This window comes from Rhinolophus sinicus, linkage group LG02 (genome assembly GCF_036562045.2).
Source record: "Rhinolophus sinicus isolate RSC01 linkage group LG02, ASM3656204v1, whole genome shotgun sequence".
NCBI lineage: Eukaryota > Metazoa > Chordata > Mammalia > Chiroptera > Rhinolophidae > Rhinolophus > Rhinolophus sinicus.
Genome location: NC_133752.1, coordinates 53,351,345 through 53,368,147, shown reverse-complemented (window position 1 = coordinate 53,368,147; position 16,803 = coordinate 53,351,345). Strand labels below are relative to the sequence as shown.

General features: G+C 39.5%; 1 protein-coding gene across 2 annotated transcripts in view; it reads left to right on the top strand.

The window, feature by feature from the left end:
* Positions 1–16,803, top strand: part of FRAS1 (Fraser extracellular matrix complex subunit 1) — a 423,789-nt gene that overhangs the window by 246,148 nt on the left and 160,838 nt on the right. The window lies entirely within an intron of this gene.

Below are 16,803 nucleotides of genomic sequence, written 5' to 3'. Positions count from 1 at the left end.
AAAATGTGTTTGCTTAAACAGTAGTTTTTTTAAATGCTGGTCCATTTTTTTTTTCATGCATCTGTGCCAGAATGTAAGCAAGAGAAGACAAATGTCAGTAAAGAAATATTACTCTGAGCATTTTCATATTGTAATCCATGGTGGTACTTAGGTTCTAAGCAATGGTAATATGTGTTACATACAAAAAAAAAGACTCCTGGCTAAGTAAATTGGGGAACCTCTCTGTTCAATCACATTAAGCAACTTTCTTTAATGCAGGATCTCTCAGAACTTAACTAAACAGGTGTGCATTGTGCATCTCTAAGATGAAGAAAGCTGGACATGATTTCCCAAACAATTAATTGCAGACCCCTCCCCTTCATTGATTACAGCTTCTCACAAAGCTAACCAGTGTTTTGCAGAACAATCTTTGGGAAGTGCTGCACTAACTGATGTTAATGTGTTGAATAATTTGTTGGTACTCTTGAAAGGTAAAATGAAATAATGAACCTGTCTTCAGATCATAGACTCCCTCCCTCTCTCTTTCCTTCTTTCCTTCCCTCCCATCCTTCCTGCTTCTCTCTCTGGGCAAGCAGAGGGATCACTAAGGAGGCTTAGGTTTGCCACTCTGTTGCCTGCTAAAGAACACCAAGGAGCAATCAGCAACTATCCTCCAGTGTTGGGTCTGTAACGTGTTTGCTCTCTGAACCTGTGTGAAGCCATGTGTTGACTGGTTAGAAAACCTTTTAACATTTTTCTTGTAAATAATTAAAAAAAAATTTTTTGGACCCCTTCCATGATATTCCTCATTTATTATCATCATTTCTAAAAGAAGGCCCTAGAAAAAGTAGTGAAAAAGTTAAAATAAACAGTTTAAAAGACCAACAAATCCTTATTTTGGAATAAGCTGAAACAACTACAACACTGAGTAATGAGAAAAAACCAGTTCCAGTTGAACATAAAAACCAAAACCAGTGGGATGGAGCCCTGTCTGAGCCAGTGTACCAGCTCTCTGCTTCCAGACACAGTGCCTTGAAGCCAGAGAGGTGAGAGCCAATTCTGTGTTACAGCAGCTTCCATTTGTGGGGGAGGACGTTTGGCACTGCCCTACATCTTGCTGTAGCTGCTCCTGCAGCTGTAAGCTGAAAGGAAGGAAAGAGACACACACTATAAACGTGGAGCAGCTACTACCTTATTTTGATCATCAAAATCCTACCCATCCATCCCTCACGGCCTGGCTCAGATGCCTTCCCTTCTAAGACCAGCTTTCTCTTGGCTTCTCTCACATAGTAATTCCTGGTATGCTGATTGTTTCTGCCACTTAGCCAGTACTTGGCATTGACAAGTTCATGTTCTCTGTGAATGCTCTTTTCCTGATGTCTAATAATAGGTGACTGTTCTGAGGGCTCATTATGTAATAAGCACTGTGCTAATTGCTTTGAATGCATTTTGACATTTAATACTAATAATGATCCTCCAAGATAGGTACTAATTTGATCTCCATTATGTATGAAGAAACTGAAACACAGAAAGGTTAAGTAACTTGTTCAAAATGACAAAAGTTGGAAGATAGGGCCAAGATTTGAACCTAGAGAGTGTGATTCCAGTATCCAAATACTTAACCATTTTGTTGTACTCTGTGATGCCAAATACACTTGATTACATACAATAGAGACTAAGAATGATTTTTTAAAATATTTTTGTTAAAAATATAGCTAACATACGAACAAGACAAAGAAAGAAACAAAAACTCATAGACACAGATAACAATTTAGTGGTTCCCAGAAGGTAAGGGGGCCGGGGGATGGTAGAAAAGGGAAAAGGGGATCAAATATATGGTGAAGGAAGGAGAACTGACTCTGGGTGGGGACCACACAATGCAATATATAGATGATGTATCATAGAAATGTACACTTGAAACCTATGTAATTTTACTAACCAGTGTCACCCCAATAAATTTAATTAAAAAAAAATAAAGTGAGTAAAGGGAAGATGTTATTGGCAGCTTTTAACAGGTTTCTCAGTTCTGCTTTTCAGAGTATTTTAACCACATGTCCGTACCAGCTGTTTACCTCTGTGATTAGATTGCATAATAAATTATATATATATATATATATATATATATATATATATATATATATATATAACAATATTACATTAGTTTCAGAGATATACCATAGTTCTTCAACATTTATATACCTAAAGAGATGATCACCAGGATAAGTCCAGTACCACCTGACACCATACCTCTCTATCACAGTATTATTGACCATATCCCCTAGGCTGTATATTACATCCCCATGACTTAAGTGTTTTATACCTGGGAATTTGTTTTATACCTGGAAGTATGCTTCACCTTTCCCCCCCTTTTTTAAATTTTTCAATTACAGTTGACACTCAGTATTATTTTATATTAATTTCAGGTGTACAGCATAGTGGTTAGACATTTATATAATTTAAGAAGTGATCCCCCTGACTATTCTAGTACCCACCTGGCAATATACCATGTTTCCCCGAAAATAAGACCGGGTCTTATATTAGTTTTTGTTTCAAAAGACGCATTAGGGCTTGTGTTCAGGGGATATCATCCTGAAAAATCATGCTAGGGCTTATTTTCAGGTTAGGTCTTATTTTCGGGGAAACACGGTACATAGTTATTACCATATTATTAACTATATTCCCTATGCTTTACTCTATATCTCTGTGACTATTTTATAATCACCAATGTTTAGTTCTTAATCCCTTCACCTTTTTCACCTTGCCCCCCAACCCCCTCCCATCTTTCACCCATCTGACACCATACATAATCATTATCCTATTAATGACTATATTCCTTATGCTACACCCCAAAACCACTTTGTAACAACCAACTTGTACTTCTTAATCCCTTTCCCTTTTTTCACCCACATACCCAAACCCCCTCTCATCTGGCAACCATCAAAATGTTTTCTGTATCTATGAGTTTATTTTTGCTTTGTTTGTTTATTTTGTTCTTTAGAGTTCACATATAAGCAAAATGACGTCACATCTTTCTTTCTCTGTCTGACACTCCAGTCAGCAGAATATCCTCCAGGTCCATCCATGCCATGCACATGGCAAGAACCCATTCCCTCCCATGGCCAAGCAATATTCCATTGTATATATGTACCACCTCCTCTTTATCCATTCTTTCATCAGCAGACACCCAGGCTCCTCCACATCTCGACCATTGTAAACAATGCTGTAATGAACATAAGGATGTACACATCCCCTCGATGTAGTGTTTTGGGTTTCTCCAGATAAATACCCAGAAGTGCAATTACTGGGTACTTCTCTGTATCTTATTATAGGCTTTGTTTTAAAGTCTGTTATTTCTGGTATAAGTATTGCTCCCCCAGCTTTTTTTGTTTTTATTTTTTGTTTCCATTTTTATGAACTATCTTTTCCCATCCCTTTACTTTCTGTCTGTGTCTGTCTTTCAATCTGTAGTTAGTCTATTGTTGGCAGCATATGTAAAGGTTTTGTTGTTTTGTTTTCTTATCTCTTCAGCCTTCCTATGTCTTTTTTTTTTTTTTTTTTTTTTTTTAAGATTTTATTGGGGAAGGGGAACAGGACTTTATTGGGGAACAGTGTGTACTTCCAGGACTTTTTCCAAGTCAAGTTGTTGTCCTTTCAATCTTAGTTGTGAAGGGCACAGCTCGGCTACAGGTCCAGTTGCCATTATTAGTTGCAGGGGGCACAGCCCACCATCCCCTGTGGGAGTCGAACCAGCAACCTTGTGGTTGAGAGGACGCGCTCCAACCAACTGAGCCAACTGGGAGTTCAGCGGCAGCTCAGCTCAAGGTGCCATGTTCAGTTAGTTGCAGGGGGCACTGCGCACCATCTCTTGCGAGAGTCGAGGAATCAAACTGGCAACCTTGTGGTTGAGAGCCCACTGGCCCATGTGGGAATTGAACCAGCAGCCTTCGGCGTTAGGAGCACAGAGCTCCAACCGCCTGAACCATTGGGCTGGCCCCCTTCCTATGTCTTTTGATTGGAGCATTTAATCCATTTACATTGAAAGTAATTTTCGATAGGTATGTAGCTATTGCCATTTTATTTTTCATAATTTTGATCTTTTCTTTTCCGTCTTAAAGTAGTCCCTCTAACATTCCTTGTAATGCTGGTTTGTTTATGATGAACTCCCTTAGCTTTTTCATGTTTGGGAAGCTCTTTATCTGTTCTTTGATTTTAAGTGATAGCCTTGCTGGGTAGAGTAGTCTTGGATGTAGGTCCTTGATTTTCATCACATTGTATATTTCATGCCAATCCCTTCTGGCCTACAAAATTTCTGTTGAGAAATCAGCTGACAATCATAGGAGCTCCCTTATAAGTTGCTAGTTACCATTCTCTTGCTGCTTTGGGGATTATTTCTTTGTCTTTAAACTTTGCCATTTTAATTATAAAGTGTCTTGATGTGGGCTTGTTTGGGTTTATCTTGTTTGGGACTCTCTGTGTTTCCTGGCCTTGTGTATGTGTTTTCTTCTCCAGATTAGGAAAGTTTTCAGTCTTTATTTCTTCAAATACATTCTCAATCCCTTGCTTTCTCTCTTCTCCTTTTGGTACTCCTATGATGTGAATGTTGTTACACTTGATGTTGTTCCAAAGGTCTCTTAAACTATCCTCTTTTTTTTTTTGGATTCTTTTTTCTTCTTGTTCTTCCGATTGGGTGTTTTCTGCTACCGTTTTTTCCAAATCACTGATTCAATCCTCTGTGTCATCTAGTCTGCTGGTGATTCCTTCTAGTGCGTTTTTCATTTCAGTTACTGTATTCACTTCTAACTGGTTCTTTTTTCATGGTTTCTCTATCCATTTCTATGCTTGTTATCTCTTTGTTGAAGTAATTACTGAGTTCATTGAGTATCCTTATAACCATTGTTTTGAACTCTGCATCTAATAGGTTGCTTGCCTCCATTTTGTTTAGTTTTTTGGGGGTAATTTTCTCCTGTTCTTTCATTTGGGAAGCATGTTTTGTTTCCTCATTTTAGCTGCCTCTCTGCATGTGTTTCTATGTATTAGGTAGATCTGCTATGTCCCCCAATCTTGGTTGGGTGGCCTTATGTAGTAAGGTGTCCTGTGGAGCCCTGGCACAGTCTCCCAGGTCACCTGCCCTGGGTGTTCTAGGAGTGTCCCTTGTATAGATTGTGTGTGCCCTTCAGTTATAGTTGAGACTTGATTGCTGTTGGCATGTCATTGGGTAGGATTGACCCTCTGGCTGATTAGCTGTGGGGTTTGGCCCCATCCACAGCTTACGTGATGCTGTGAGTGGGGCTTACCCCACTGAGTGGCATTTGCCCCAGCAGGCTCTGGTGTGGTAGAACTTACTAGTCTGTTTTAAATGCTAAGGAAGCTGATTTAGACTGCCATATGTACATGTGGTCCTACTGTGTTTCCCCGAAAATAAGAACTAGCCGGATAATCAGCTCTAATGCGTCTTTTGGAGCAAAAATTAATATAAGACCTGATATGATATGATATGATATGATATGATATGATATGATAGACCCAGTCTTATATTATAGTAAAAGACGACTGTCTTATATTAATTTTTGCTCCAAAAGACACATTAGAGCTGATTGTCCAGCTAGGTCTTATTTTTGGGGAACCACGATATTGTATATTATTATTAAATCAGTAAACTCTAAATAAACATTAATGCATACTATATTTGAATAATTTATATTACTACATTCACTTGAATCTCTTTCAACATATGCATATATGTATTTTACTTAGTTGTAGTCAATGGCTACCTCATTCTTTGTTTCTCTTAACTATCACTGTAGTTTATGTATTACCATATGTTGGCAAATATTCAAATAATCCACATAATTTTCATTTTTAATGGCTAAATAGCATTTCATTGTGTTTGTGTTACTTACTTTGATTGGCCATTTCCTGTTGTGGACTTGGGTGGTAATTAGCAGCAGATAGATTTACTCCTTGGTCCATGATATGTTAATTATGATCTTCAAGGCTTTAGCTGGACTAGGTCTGTTTTTCATATTATTGTTAATAGCAATAATGGTGTGTTTGTGGAATTTTATAATTTTCAATTTGATCATTCCAAGAAACCTCCTGGCAGAACTGGGAAGAAGAGCTCAGTGCAGTGCCCCTCTAACAAATAGATGCTGCTCAAGAAATGTTGAGTGAATGAATGACTCAAATCTGGGCTTCTAATGTCCACTATAATTGCCTTGTAATGCGTCGTGTGGTAATTATATCAAGGCTCTTTCTTAGTGTGACCCATTTTTGGGGGGGATTCTTTTTTTCTACTTTTTCACCTCCGACTTCATTCCATCTGGCCCTACTCTTCTATATCTATATGTTTTCAATTTTCTGATGTTTTCTTTTTTTTTTTTAACACTTGCTTATTTATTTTCCTTATCTTCTTCTTTTGCAATGCACTTTCTTGTTTTTCACCTTGTCACCCTATCTCCTATTGCTTGATCTATGAATTGTATATATCCAATCTCTCTGTGGAACTTTCAATGATTGTATCTTTCTTGTTCTCCCAATTTGTGTTTTATTTAACTGGCCACACTGTCTGCTGAAGGGTGATTGAATATTTCAAGCCATTTCTTTGAACTTTTTCTTTCAGAAAAAGAACATGACCTATGTTTAAATTGGGCCTTCCTAAATTAAAAAGACTTATATTTTCATCTTCATGTAACTTTTACTAAACACTATCTTACCTAACTTTGGTAATGACAGAAAGATCTTATAAGCTTTCAAGTTGGCAGGGCTCCCAATGAAGTCAGGATTGCTGTTCTCTTCATAAGAACTACAAGCCAGGGCTTGAATTGCCGAGAAGGCCTTTGAGGGTGTATGCTTAAGGAATACAGCTGAATTTAGACTTGTAGATTTCAGTTTCAGTACTAGAGAGATAAAAATTGCTAAGGCTGCACTTACCTACTTTTCTTACACACATGTCAGTCTCTGTGGTTTATATGTAACAGGCAAAATAGTGACTTAAATGCAAGCATGATCATCAATATCAACGTCAGCTCTGATTGGATCTACTACAGATAAAGAATAATCACTAATATTTATTGAGCACTTACTATATGCCAGCCCTTCACATACATTATCTAGTTTAATCCTGACTACAACACTAGGAGGTTGGTCCTATGATTAGTAACATCTCCATTTTATAGCCCAAGAAACTGAGATTGGAGGCATTAAACTAATTTACCCAATGTTTTATAGCAAGTAAGGAGAACTAGGCTTTGAAGCAGTGCCACTTCAGAGGACCACTGTGTCGTCAGCCCTCATCACCTGATCAAGTTTCAAGAAGACATTCTCTGCTTTTTGGCAATCGTATTATTGAGAACTCTTTGTGATGCTTTGTCATGTTGCCCACCATAGCTTTTCCGTGTGCACTCTCCACACTGTTCTTCAACTGAAATCTTACTCAGATCAGTTTACATCTTTGCTTTTTGTTGTTGTTGTTGTTTAGCAGATAAACATAATCTGATTAAAATAAGAACAACAAGCTCAAATGTTCTATATCTTCTAGATGCCTCCTTTTCTCTCATTTCTCCCTTTGAAAAAGGAGTTCCTTCACCCTGGCCCAGGGACTCTCCCCATCTGTGACCCAGAGCCCGTTTGCCCCATTACTTTCATGAGCTGGTCTTTCCAGTTCGTTATTTCTTCTTCTGGTTACTCATTTCACCTCCCTCCTTTCCTCTTTATCTTTCCCCCTCTCCTTCCTCCCTCAGCCCCTTTCCTTTAGGACCTCAGAGTCTTTCACAGCCTTAAGGCAGTCCTCATTTCTGTTTCCTCCTTGGATGCCATCTCAGTGCACACACGATGATTATCTCCAGGCCCTCATCTTCCTCTACCTGCGGGACAAATGACCCACAGGAATGCCATACTCAAACAACTCCAGAGAAAACCCCATCTTCTTCCCCCCCCACCCACCAGATTCTTTTCCTCCTTCTCTTGTCTTTTTTGTGCACCCACTACTGATTTTTCAATCATTCAAATTCACTCAAATTCATTCAATTATTCAATTCATTCAAAACAGTTGAGTTCCACCTAATTCCTCTCTATGCCACATTCTAATCACGGCACATCTTACAAACCCTACCTTTGCAATGACTTAATTCTATTCCTTTTTTCTCTGCTAATATAGAGAAATCCAAGCTCATCTTCTCAGATGGCCTCAATTTTTTCCTAAAGGCTCTGCCCCACTAAAGCTCTCCCGACTCCTTCCTGGGAGTGGGTAACTTCTGGAAGATAAGTTTTGGCTTCCAAAACACTCTTTGATGGTTTCCCATTGCCTATCACATGAAGTGTAAATTCCTGCCCTTGATTTTCACCCTGGCTTCCCTTGGTTCCTGAGGGACTGTCTGAAGCGCTGGCTGTGTGGGCTGCTCTCATCCATTGCGCACTGCCGCACTCCTGTGTGTCTGTGCCTCACTAGGATGTCCTCAGCCAGCACCATTTGCAAACACCAAATAAGCACACAAGTTTAAGTCCCTCTTACTCCTCTTGGATAGGTACTCTCTGGTCTTCATTTATCCCTATTGCATTTTAGGTGTGGCTTTCTTCCAACATTAGACCATGTCATGAGCATCTCAAAGGAATAGTCTCAGCTTTACTTAAGGCTGTGCCTCCCACTGTAGCTTCCATAGTTCCTCACACCCACCTGATGTTCCATAAATGTTAATTGAAGTGGACATTTTTTCCATTTTGGAGGTAAAACCAGAGTAAAACATAAACTGATAAAAGGCTGGGTACAAGGCATCAAGTTACATGGGCAAGAGTGGTGCTCATGTCTCCTTGTTGGCAGCAAGAGCTGGCACCAAAACTGAGGAGAGACACTTCTGCTCGCCTCCTCCTTCCTCACACTGTCTGACTCCTTGTGTACTTCTGCAGCTTTCTTTCTTAATACATTTGTGAGTTTGTCAGCCCTGGGTAGAAATCACTGTCCTATAACCTAAAGGTCAATCTATTGTAGTGGGATTATTTTTTTTGGGGGGGTGGGGGTGTTGCGGAATATTTTTCAGGGTAAGACAATAGCTACGGACACTGAAAAAAGGGGAAGTTTTGTTTACTTTATGATTTTTATACTAATGAAGAGCTTCTAACAAAAAGAACACATGATTTATAAGACCTCATGGATGGGCTAGGACCAAAGTCATGATCAAAAGGAGAAGAGAACATGCTTCTTTCTCTTCTGCCATCTGTGTGTTATTCTTCTGGTTCCTTCCGTACTTATCTCACAAGTAGAATGCAACCAATTTTAAAAGTGGCATCAGAATTCAAATTCTATACACATGTTAAGGTCCCTGAGTTTTGGCATGAAATCATTTCTTTTTCTCCTGGTGAGGAACAGCTACAAGTGCTGATTATTTTAACCTCTTCCAAACATATTTAATGTGGTTGCATTAAGAACCTAATCGACTGACAGTACATTATTAAAAATCTCACTGTGTGTCTAAATTTGTCTTTATAGGTCATTATTTATCAGCTAAAGAGTCACTGCCCCATAAAACCAACATCCAAAGCCATTGCTTTGACAGTATACATTTACTTTAATATCTTCAAGCTTTTTTGACTCTGCTCCAAAGATGGGAAATAAGTCATTTCACTGTCGTGTGCTTCCATCCATCATGATTGTGGGTTATCCTCACTGATCCTCCAAGCAGAGCCTTTGTGATTTGAAGAAAGAATCAAACAGTGATGACCACATGTGATTTCCTAACAGCTGCAGGGTGGCACATTAGAGGATATTGCAGCTGCTGAGTCAAAACATTAATTTTTTATCTATTTAAATTTTTAGCATATCTGTATGCTGTGCATAGTTGGAAAACAAATGGAATCCTCTGCTTGCTTAAAAACAAGAAATGTATTTATTTCAGCTTGAGCTAATACTCCGTTTCCAGGCTCCCTTGTAATGTGTGCATTAATTTGTTTGTTTAAAGTGCTAATTCCCTGGGTTTGTTAGCAAGCAGGCACGTAGACAAACAACTGGAATTCCATCTGCCCTCCCACCTCCACCCCCCACCACCACCACATGCTTATATTATACCAGCAATTGGAAACAGGCTAACATAAATGTATCCTGGGTCTCTAGTCTTTCCTCGTCAACCTTAATGAGCCTTATATTTAAAGACTCTTCACTGTAATTGAAATAGTGACAAATAAGGATTTACTTACTGAGTAGCAATGGAAGAGATGGCCTCCAGAATGGCACTGTTTGTAAGTGTTTAATGGATGCACACTCACCATTTAGACATACTTGAGGTTAACCTCCTTTTTTTGATTACAGACAGGAGCGTCAGAGGCAAATGCCTTAGTGCACAGATGGGGCTTTTAGGAAGGGAAATTAATCCTTGCAGAGGCTGCGAGATTGGTGGGTTGGAAACTCAGTTCCCCTATTTTAGTAACTGCTGTCCTGGTCCAAATTAAGCTGTGAGAGTATAAACTTCCTCTTGTGGATCCTGTGAAATTGTTCCAAATATCACCTGTGGGGATGAATGGAGGAGGATATGGGAGAATTCACTCTCTGGTTTGTTTGTTGGCTCTCTGAGGATACTGCCATTTTCAGGATGTGTTTTCTGACAGCTGTGCTCCTACAGTGTGGATCCAGCAAGGATCTGAATTAGGATTTGTCAGATGGTCACTGCCTACCAAGAATTCAAGAATTACCTCCAAATCAGCTTAGTTCTTAGAAAATGTGCCCACAGATTTTACTGTGCATGAAGTGACTGGTGTCATAGCAGTTCCCCAGGCACCTGGGGATGGCTCCTACCACCTCTTCATTATGTTTAGATTGCATGATTAATACATTTGGCTGACCATGGGGATAGTCCTCTCTCCATTATCTCCAATTGTACTGACAAGGCAGTTGTAAATTGTCACACCCCTAGCCAAGTAGTGCGCTTTTCCTCTTGGCCTGAAGTGGATTTTGAAAACCTGGTCGTGAACCCCACAGAGACCTTTCCATGGGCCTCTGAATTCTCAATTTCCTAGTATTATTACTCCAACAATTGTTTTCTTTCATTCAACAAATGGGCAGAGGCTATCTGCTAGGTACTACTGATTGGGCCGAATTCAACTTTGTTTTCATTTTTGAAGGCATTTTAGAAGCTGAAAATTTGTGGAAAGGTTATCCTTGGTCATTGCCTAGAAGACAAATGACTGGTATGTTTATATTGTTCTTTCTTCTTAACGGACACCAAGATCTCTATTCCTCGTCATGATAGCTTTCGTGTACCTTCGTTATAGTATTCTTCCTATTCTTAATATGCCTAGTCTCGTATTAGCCCCTTGAGGACAATTCAGCCATGGGATTTTATTAACAGAAAAGGGTCTTCTGTAAACATAATGGAGGGGAGAAAGGGAGAGAACAGTAGGGACCCCCAAGTCCTCTTCTGAACAAAGGTTTCATATTGAGAGCTGCTGTATGTTTTCTTGGATTGTTGGTTCTCTGCTGTGGTTCTAATGTCTTTTTCCATCACTAGTTACCTTTTACACAAAGATTTCTCATTTACATCTGTAGTAAAAACAAATACCTCAGTAGACAGAATGGTTACAGACTCATAAACACACATAAACTGATTCCCAATTGTCTTTGGCATAAAAATCCATACTCCTTTTCATGACTTACAGGGTATTACAAAACTGGCCCAAGGTCCTACGTGGCTCTTGCAGCTGACTCCCACTCAGTGTTCTCCTCAGGCAACCTCCTCTAGGAAGCTTTCCCTGCCTCCTGGGCTGAGTGGATACCCCTGTTATAGACTTCCATGGCCCCTGTACTTATCCTGTAGCATTTTATGGGATGTTTGTAACAGTCTCCTGGCAGTCCCGTGTCTCAATGTCTGCCACACACTCTCTCGTTGCTCATCCTGCTGTGCCACCATCTCTATTGCCCTGTGACACAGGACTCAATTTGGAGACAATCCTTTTTAAGGCAAGAAGCACAGCCCAAGTCCACTCTACTTGGATTTTTAAATATTTCACTGGACTGCCTCCAACCTGTTCTGTGGAAGGGGAGGCCAGGGGCAAGCAAATGGTCTCTCTGCTCCTTCTTCCGCTCCAGCTTGAAGGGTTTTTCTAGGCTGGGGTATGAAGATGGAGAGTGTAGGGGTTGTATTGATGGGGGAGAGCCTGGGTCTTAGCTCCAAAGCACATTCAAATTTGTTTGTTTGTTTTTTCTGTCTTTCACCTGTCTTGGGCTCTGTGAATTTTGTAGGACTGATTCTGATAATTTTCTCTGGGACCATATGATGGCCCGTATTTCCTGATCCAGTGTGAGATGGTTACAGTGGATGAGAAAGAACTCTCTAGCTGATATCTCACTTTATTGTTTGGTTACACATATTTATTTCATACTCAATTGTAATTATACATGCAGGGTCATCTATCCCCACCATACTGAAAGCTCTATGAGTACAGTAGGTTTTGAACATTTTTGTTTGAAAGAAAAGATTTTTTAAATGTTCAGCTTCACAATATAATACCAGTTTTCCTCAGCCAAATTAGCCAAGATCGTTTTACTATTTTTAAAATCTTAGTGCAGGCAAAGTTGTAATGGAATAGTTTTGTGAATGGCTTTGGAGATGTAAATTGATACAAGCTTTTTGCAAAGAAAATTGTAATACCTATAAATAATTTTACGTTTTTTTCATGTCTGTAATGGTTAAAAATATATGCTCTAGAGATCAATAAATGTAAGGTAAAATAATAATAATAATAATAATAATATGAATTGTACTTTTTTGACAGTGTGTTTTAGGAAATACAACATGGTTTTGAACTGCAAGGATTCCACTTATATATAGATTTTTTTCCAATAACTATACAATTGGCCCTCCGTGTCCCTGGGTTTTGTATACATGGCTGGGAATTCGAGGGCTGACTGTATGCATTGTTCTGTGCCATTTGTTAATATATAGGGGACTTGAGCATCCTCAGATTTTGGTGTCCATGTGGGGTCCTGGAACCAATCCCTACAGACACCAAGGAATGACTCTAGTTAAGTCAAAAGTTATACACAGATTTTCAATTTCAGAGGGGCTGTTACCCCAAACCTCCCTGCATTGTTCAAGGGTCAACTGTAATCTAAAATGTACAAAGGTCTTACCATGGCTTTAATGTTAGAAGTGGGCATATTGCAAGTAAATGTCCAAGCTAGAAGAAAAATGGCAGTTTTTTAATTCAATGCTAAAATCCTATGCAGCCCCTAAAAATGATGTTTACAAAGAGTCCCTAATGACTGTGGAAATGCTGATGGTATTGAATTTAAAAAACAAAACAAAAAACAAAAAACAGTAATGGTATCGATTTAAAAAAGAGACATTACATGACAACATTTACTTTTATCTCATTTACGTAAAATCTACATATGTAAAATTATATAGAAAAAGAGGTAAGAAAAATGTCAATGTTAGTATTTCATCTGAAAAGCCTACTTAGGGTGATTTTTATGATTATTTATGCTTTGTAAAAACATTCTTCATATTTTCTTCCATGGCTCACTATGTAGTCAGAAAAATAAAATTTCAGGCCCCCGTTTGATCCCCACTCAGCCCCTCTCCTGTGTGGAAGATCGCAGTGGAGCCCGGGGCTTGAGCCTGAAGCTTGCTTGCAGGTGGTGCCCGGTGGGGCTGGCCACTTGTGGCTGTCATGCCTGAGTTTTGTAGTATTGCCCTCGGGAGCTATACTTTTCTGACTGTAAGTCAGAACACTGCTATTAATCCTCAAGGCCTTGTTGCTCTCATTTTTGGCTCCTTTCTCTGTGCGTCATTACTCATTTTGAGCTCTCCGAAGGAATTCTCTCCTACAAAGAGATTTTAAGTTCAAACCTCTCAAGACAAAGGTGTTTCTTCAGTTTTAGGAATTTATTTTTCTTTCCTGGTTGGTTTAATAAAAGTCAGGCAACCTTCAGATTAACTTCAGAGTATATTGACTTAAGTGATCTTTTGTTGGGGGCTTGTATGTGATAAAGTTGGTACAGGAGGTTTGTATGAATGTATTAATAGGGGACCCACTCAGATTGTTGTTTTGGAGTGGATTTATTCAAAGGATTGCGTGTTCAGTATGACTTTTTAAGCCATGGACGAACAAATAAGGAATGAATATAGGTAGTGAACAAAAAGAATCAGAGTCCAGCTTTCCAAACTCGGGTAGTTACAGTCTTGTGCATATGGTAAAACTATAAACTAACTTGGAGTAATGTGATGCTTTGGGCAACCTGCAGTTGATTTATATTTTCGGGTATCATTTGTTGATTTCTCCTTGTCTCTGCGTACTCACTCCATCATGCAATGTGATATGCCTGGTGATTGCTCCAATACCTTCTTAAGACTTAACATGGAACCATGGAAAGAAGCAAAGGCCTTGAGATTTAGAGTCTTTGCAACCCTTGAGCCTTTTCCACGGGCTTCTGGTGGCTGTATACCAAAATATGATGTAAACAGCAATGTCCGGGTTAAGACTGCCAGAGAATGAGACTCATTTATGAGGATAGAAGAAGTTGAGGGTTATGAGGAATTTCGACATTTGTCAGGCAGTCAGAGGCAGAGACCAAAGACCCAGCCAAGAGGAGGCCTGGGCCAAAGCATGCTAATGGGTGACAGGGGGTCCAGGAGGAGGGTGGCCCAAAGTGTCCTATGTTGCAGAGATTTCAGATAGGTTAGGAATTAGAGGAGGCCATTAGATTTGGTCATTAAGAAGCAGTAAGAGACATTTTCAAGGGCAATACCACAGTAAAATTGTGGCAAGCAAAGGCAGATTACAGTGAGGTGTGGAGTTAGGGAGACAAGGAAGTTGGGTAGTGAAGGGATGCAAGAGATAGCGTGGTTGTAGAGAAAACCACTTTTTAGGGGGTAGGTGATGTAGAACAGTTTGGAGATTGAAGTCAAGACAGTAAAGAGAGATGGGAGGGAAGATGTAATATATAAATAATGTTAAAATTGGTTCAAGAATGTAGATGAAGGAATTAGCCATTTTGTCCTGTGAGAGGAAAAATGAAATAAAAAATGGGTAAAGATAGATTTTTTTGAGGTTGACAAGAAGGAATTGAAGGTGCTCATGTTTGATAAGCTGAATGAAGTAGAAGAAGGAATAACCTGGGAGGAGGTGGAAAGGTGGGAATGGTGGGGGTGGTGACTGGAGAAGAGTACTAAGGGTTTAAAAGCAGCTGCCATGAGAGTGGGAAGGAGCATCTATTACCTAGCTCTAGCTTCCTTTAGAAGTAATTACTATACATTACACTCCTTATTTTAACAGCTTCTAGAGATCCTTAAGACAAATCCATAAATATTTATTTATCATACCCACAAAATGCTCCAGAGACCTGCTTACTTTCTCTTCAAAGCATCCCCTTGGTGATTATTCTTTTTCATTTCTCTAATTGCACACTAGAGAAAGCTTCAGTTAGATGCAACTAGTTTTTAGACCACGGCACAGCTGCGGATCCTGTTGATGCATGCCTGAGCCCAGAACTCCCAGTGAGCACTGGCTTTAAAGAGTAAGAGGCCATGACTTTTCAAATAATGGCGCCTTAAATCAGTAATGTTTCCTGGGTGTCCAATCCTAACATGTACCCACTCATTAAGGTAATTACAAAACAGTATCCTCCATTTGCTCCAGCAACTTTCAAAGCTTTTCAAATCTCCCTTTTGCACACGTGGGACTATGTTCCTGGCCCTGTGAGAAGGGTAGAGTAAAAGAGAACAAAAAGGTTGGCATTGTGTGAGAACCACGCACTAAATCAGGAGAAATAGCCTCCTTATCATATTTCTCTCAATACAATCATCATTCCCTTTATAATTCACTGAAGGGCTATCATGAGGATTAATTTGGCTCTTAGGATATCCAGAATTATTCCGAATACTGGCAAAAGGCTGCCTGCAATTTGAAACTCCCAAAGTTCAGAAAAAGGTCAGGAGCTGTTAGTTTGTGTGCTACTAGAAGAATTAGCATTTTTGAGGAGGACACATTTGGTTCAACTGCTGGAGTGGCTATAAAGTCCTAGAGAGGCTTCTCATGTGGATGAGTGGGTGCTAGGTGTGGGAGTGAGGGAATGTGTGTGCAGGGAATGCGTCTAGAGGATCAGCAGTTTAAAAAGTGTATCACTGTTAAGGGTATAGAGAGAAAGAACTGTTTTAACAGATTTCATAGGGCAGGCATTCTGTTCAATGACAGGATTTTTTTAGTCTAAACGTCATTAGAAATCACAATCTGTAGCTAAAAGACTTTGAGATAAAACAAGACACATCTGGTCCCTGGCTGGGGCATTAGCACATGCAAACAGTGCTTTGACTCCTACAGGGGAAGACGGAAAGGTCCTATAACCAGAACCCTTCTTTTCCTAGGTCTTTACTCCTTTTTCATGTTGGTGGGTAATTCAGGATCTGTGGATTTTCTTTCACCTCTGGGCTGGAGGATGGTAAATGGGACTTAAAGGGTAATTACCACTTACTTACTTTAGTAAGACAGAGGACGTTTTCACCTAAATGGGAGCTAAACACAATCAAGTTCTTTAACTAAAGGATGACTAGTGTATAGACGAGAACAAGAGACAGTGCTGGCCACACCAGATAATTTGTCTTATAGCTTCGATCATAACTGGTACAACAGAGCTTCTGTGAGCTATGTATCGGGTCATGAAAGTGAATTTTCAACTCATAACTCTTCCTCATAAGTTTTCCTCTAGTTAAAAATAAGTTTTCTACCAACTCAACCCAATTATTTACTAACCTCAATCCCTCCATACCAACTCCTGAGACTTGTTTGCTGAACCTAGAAAGCCAAATTTGTGAGAAGGAGCCATGTGGGGCACTGAGCATA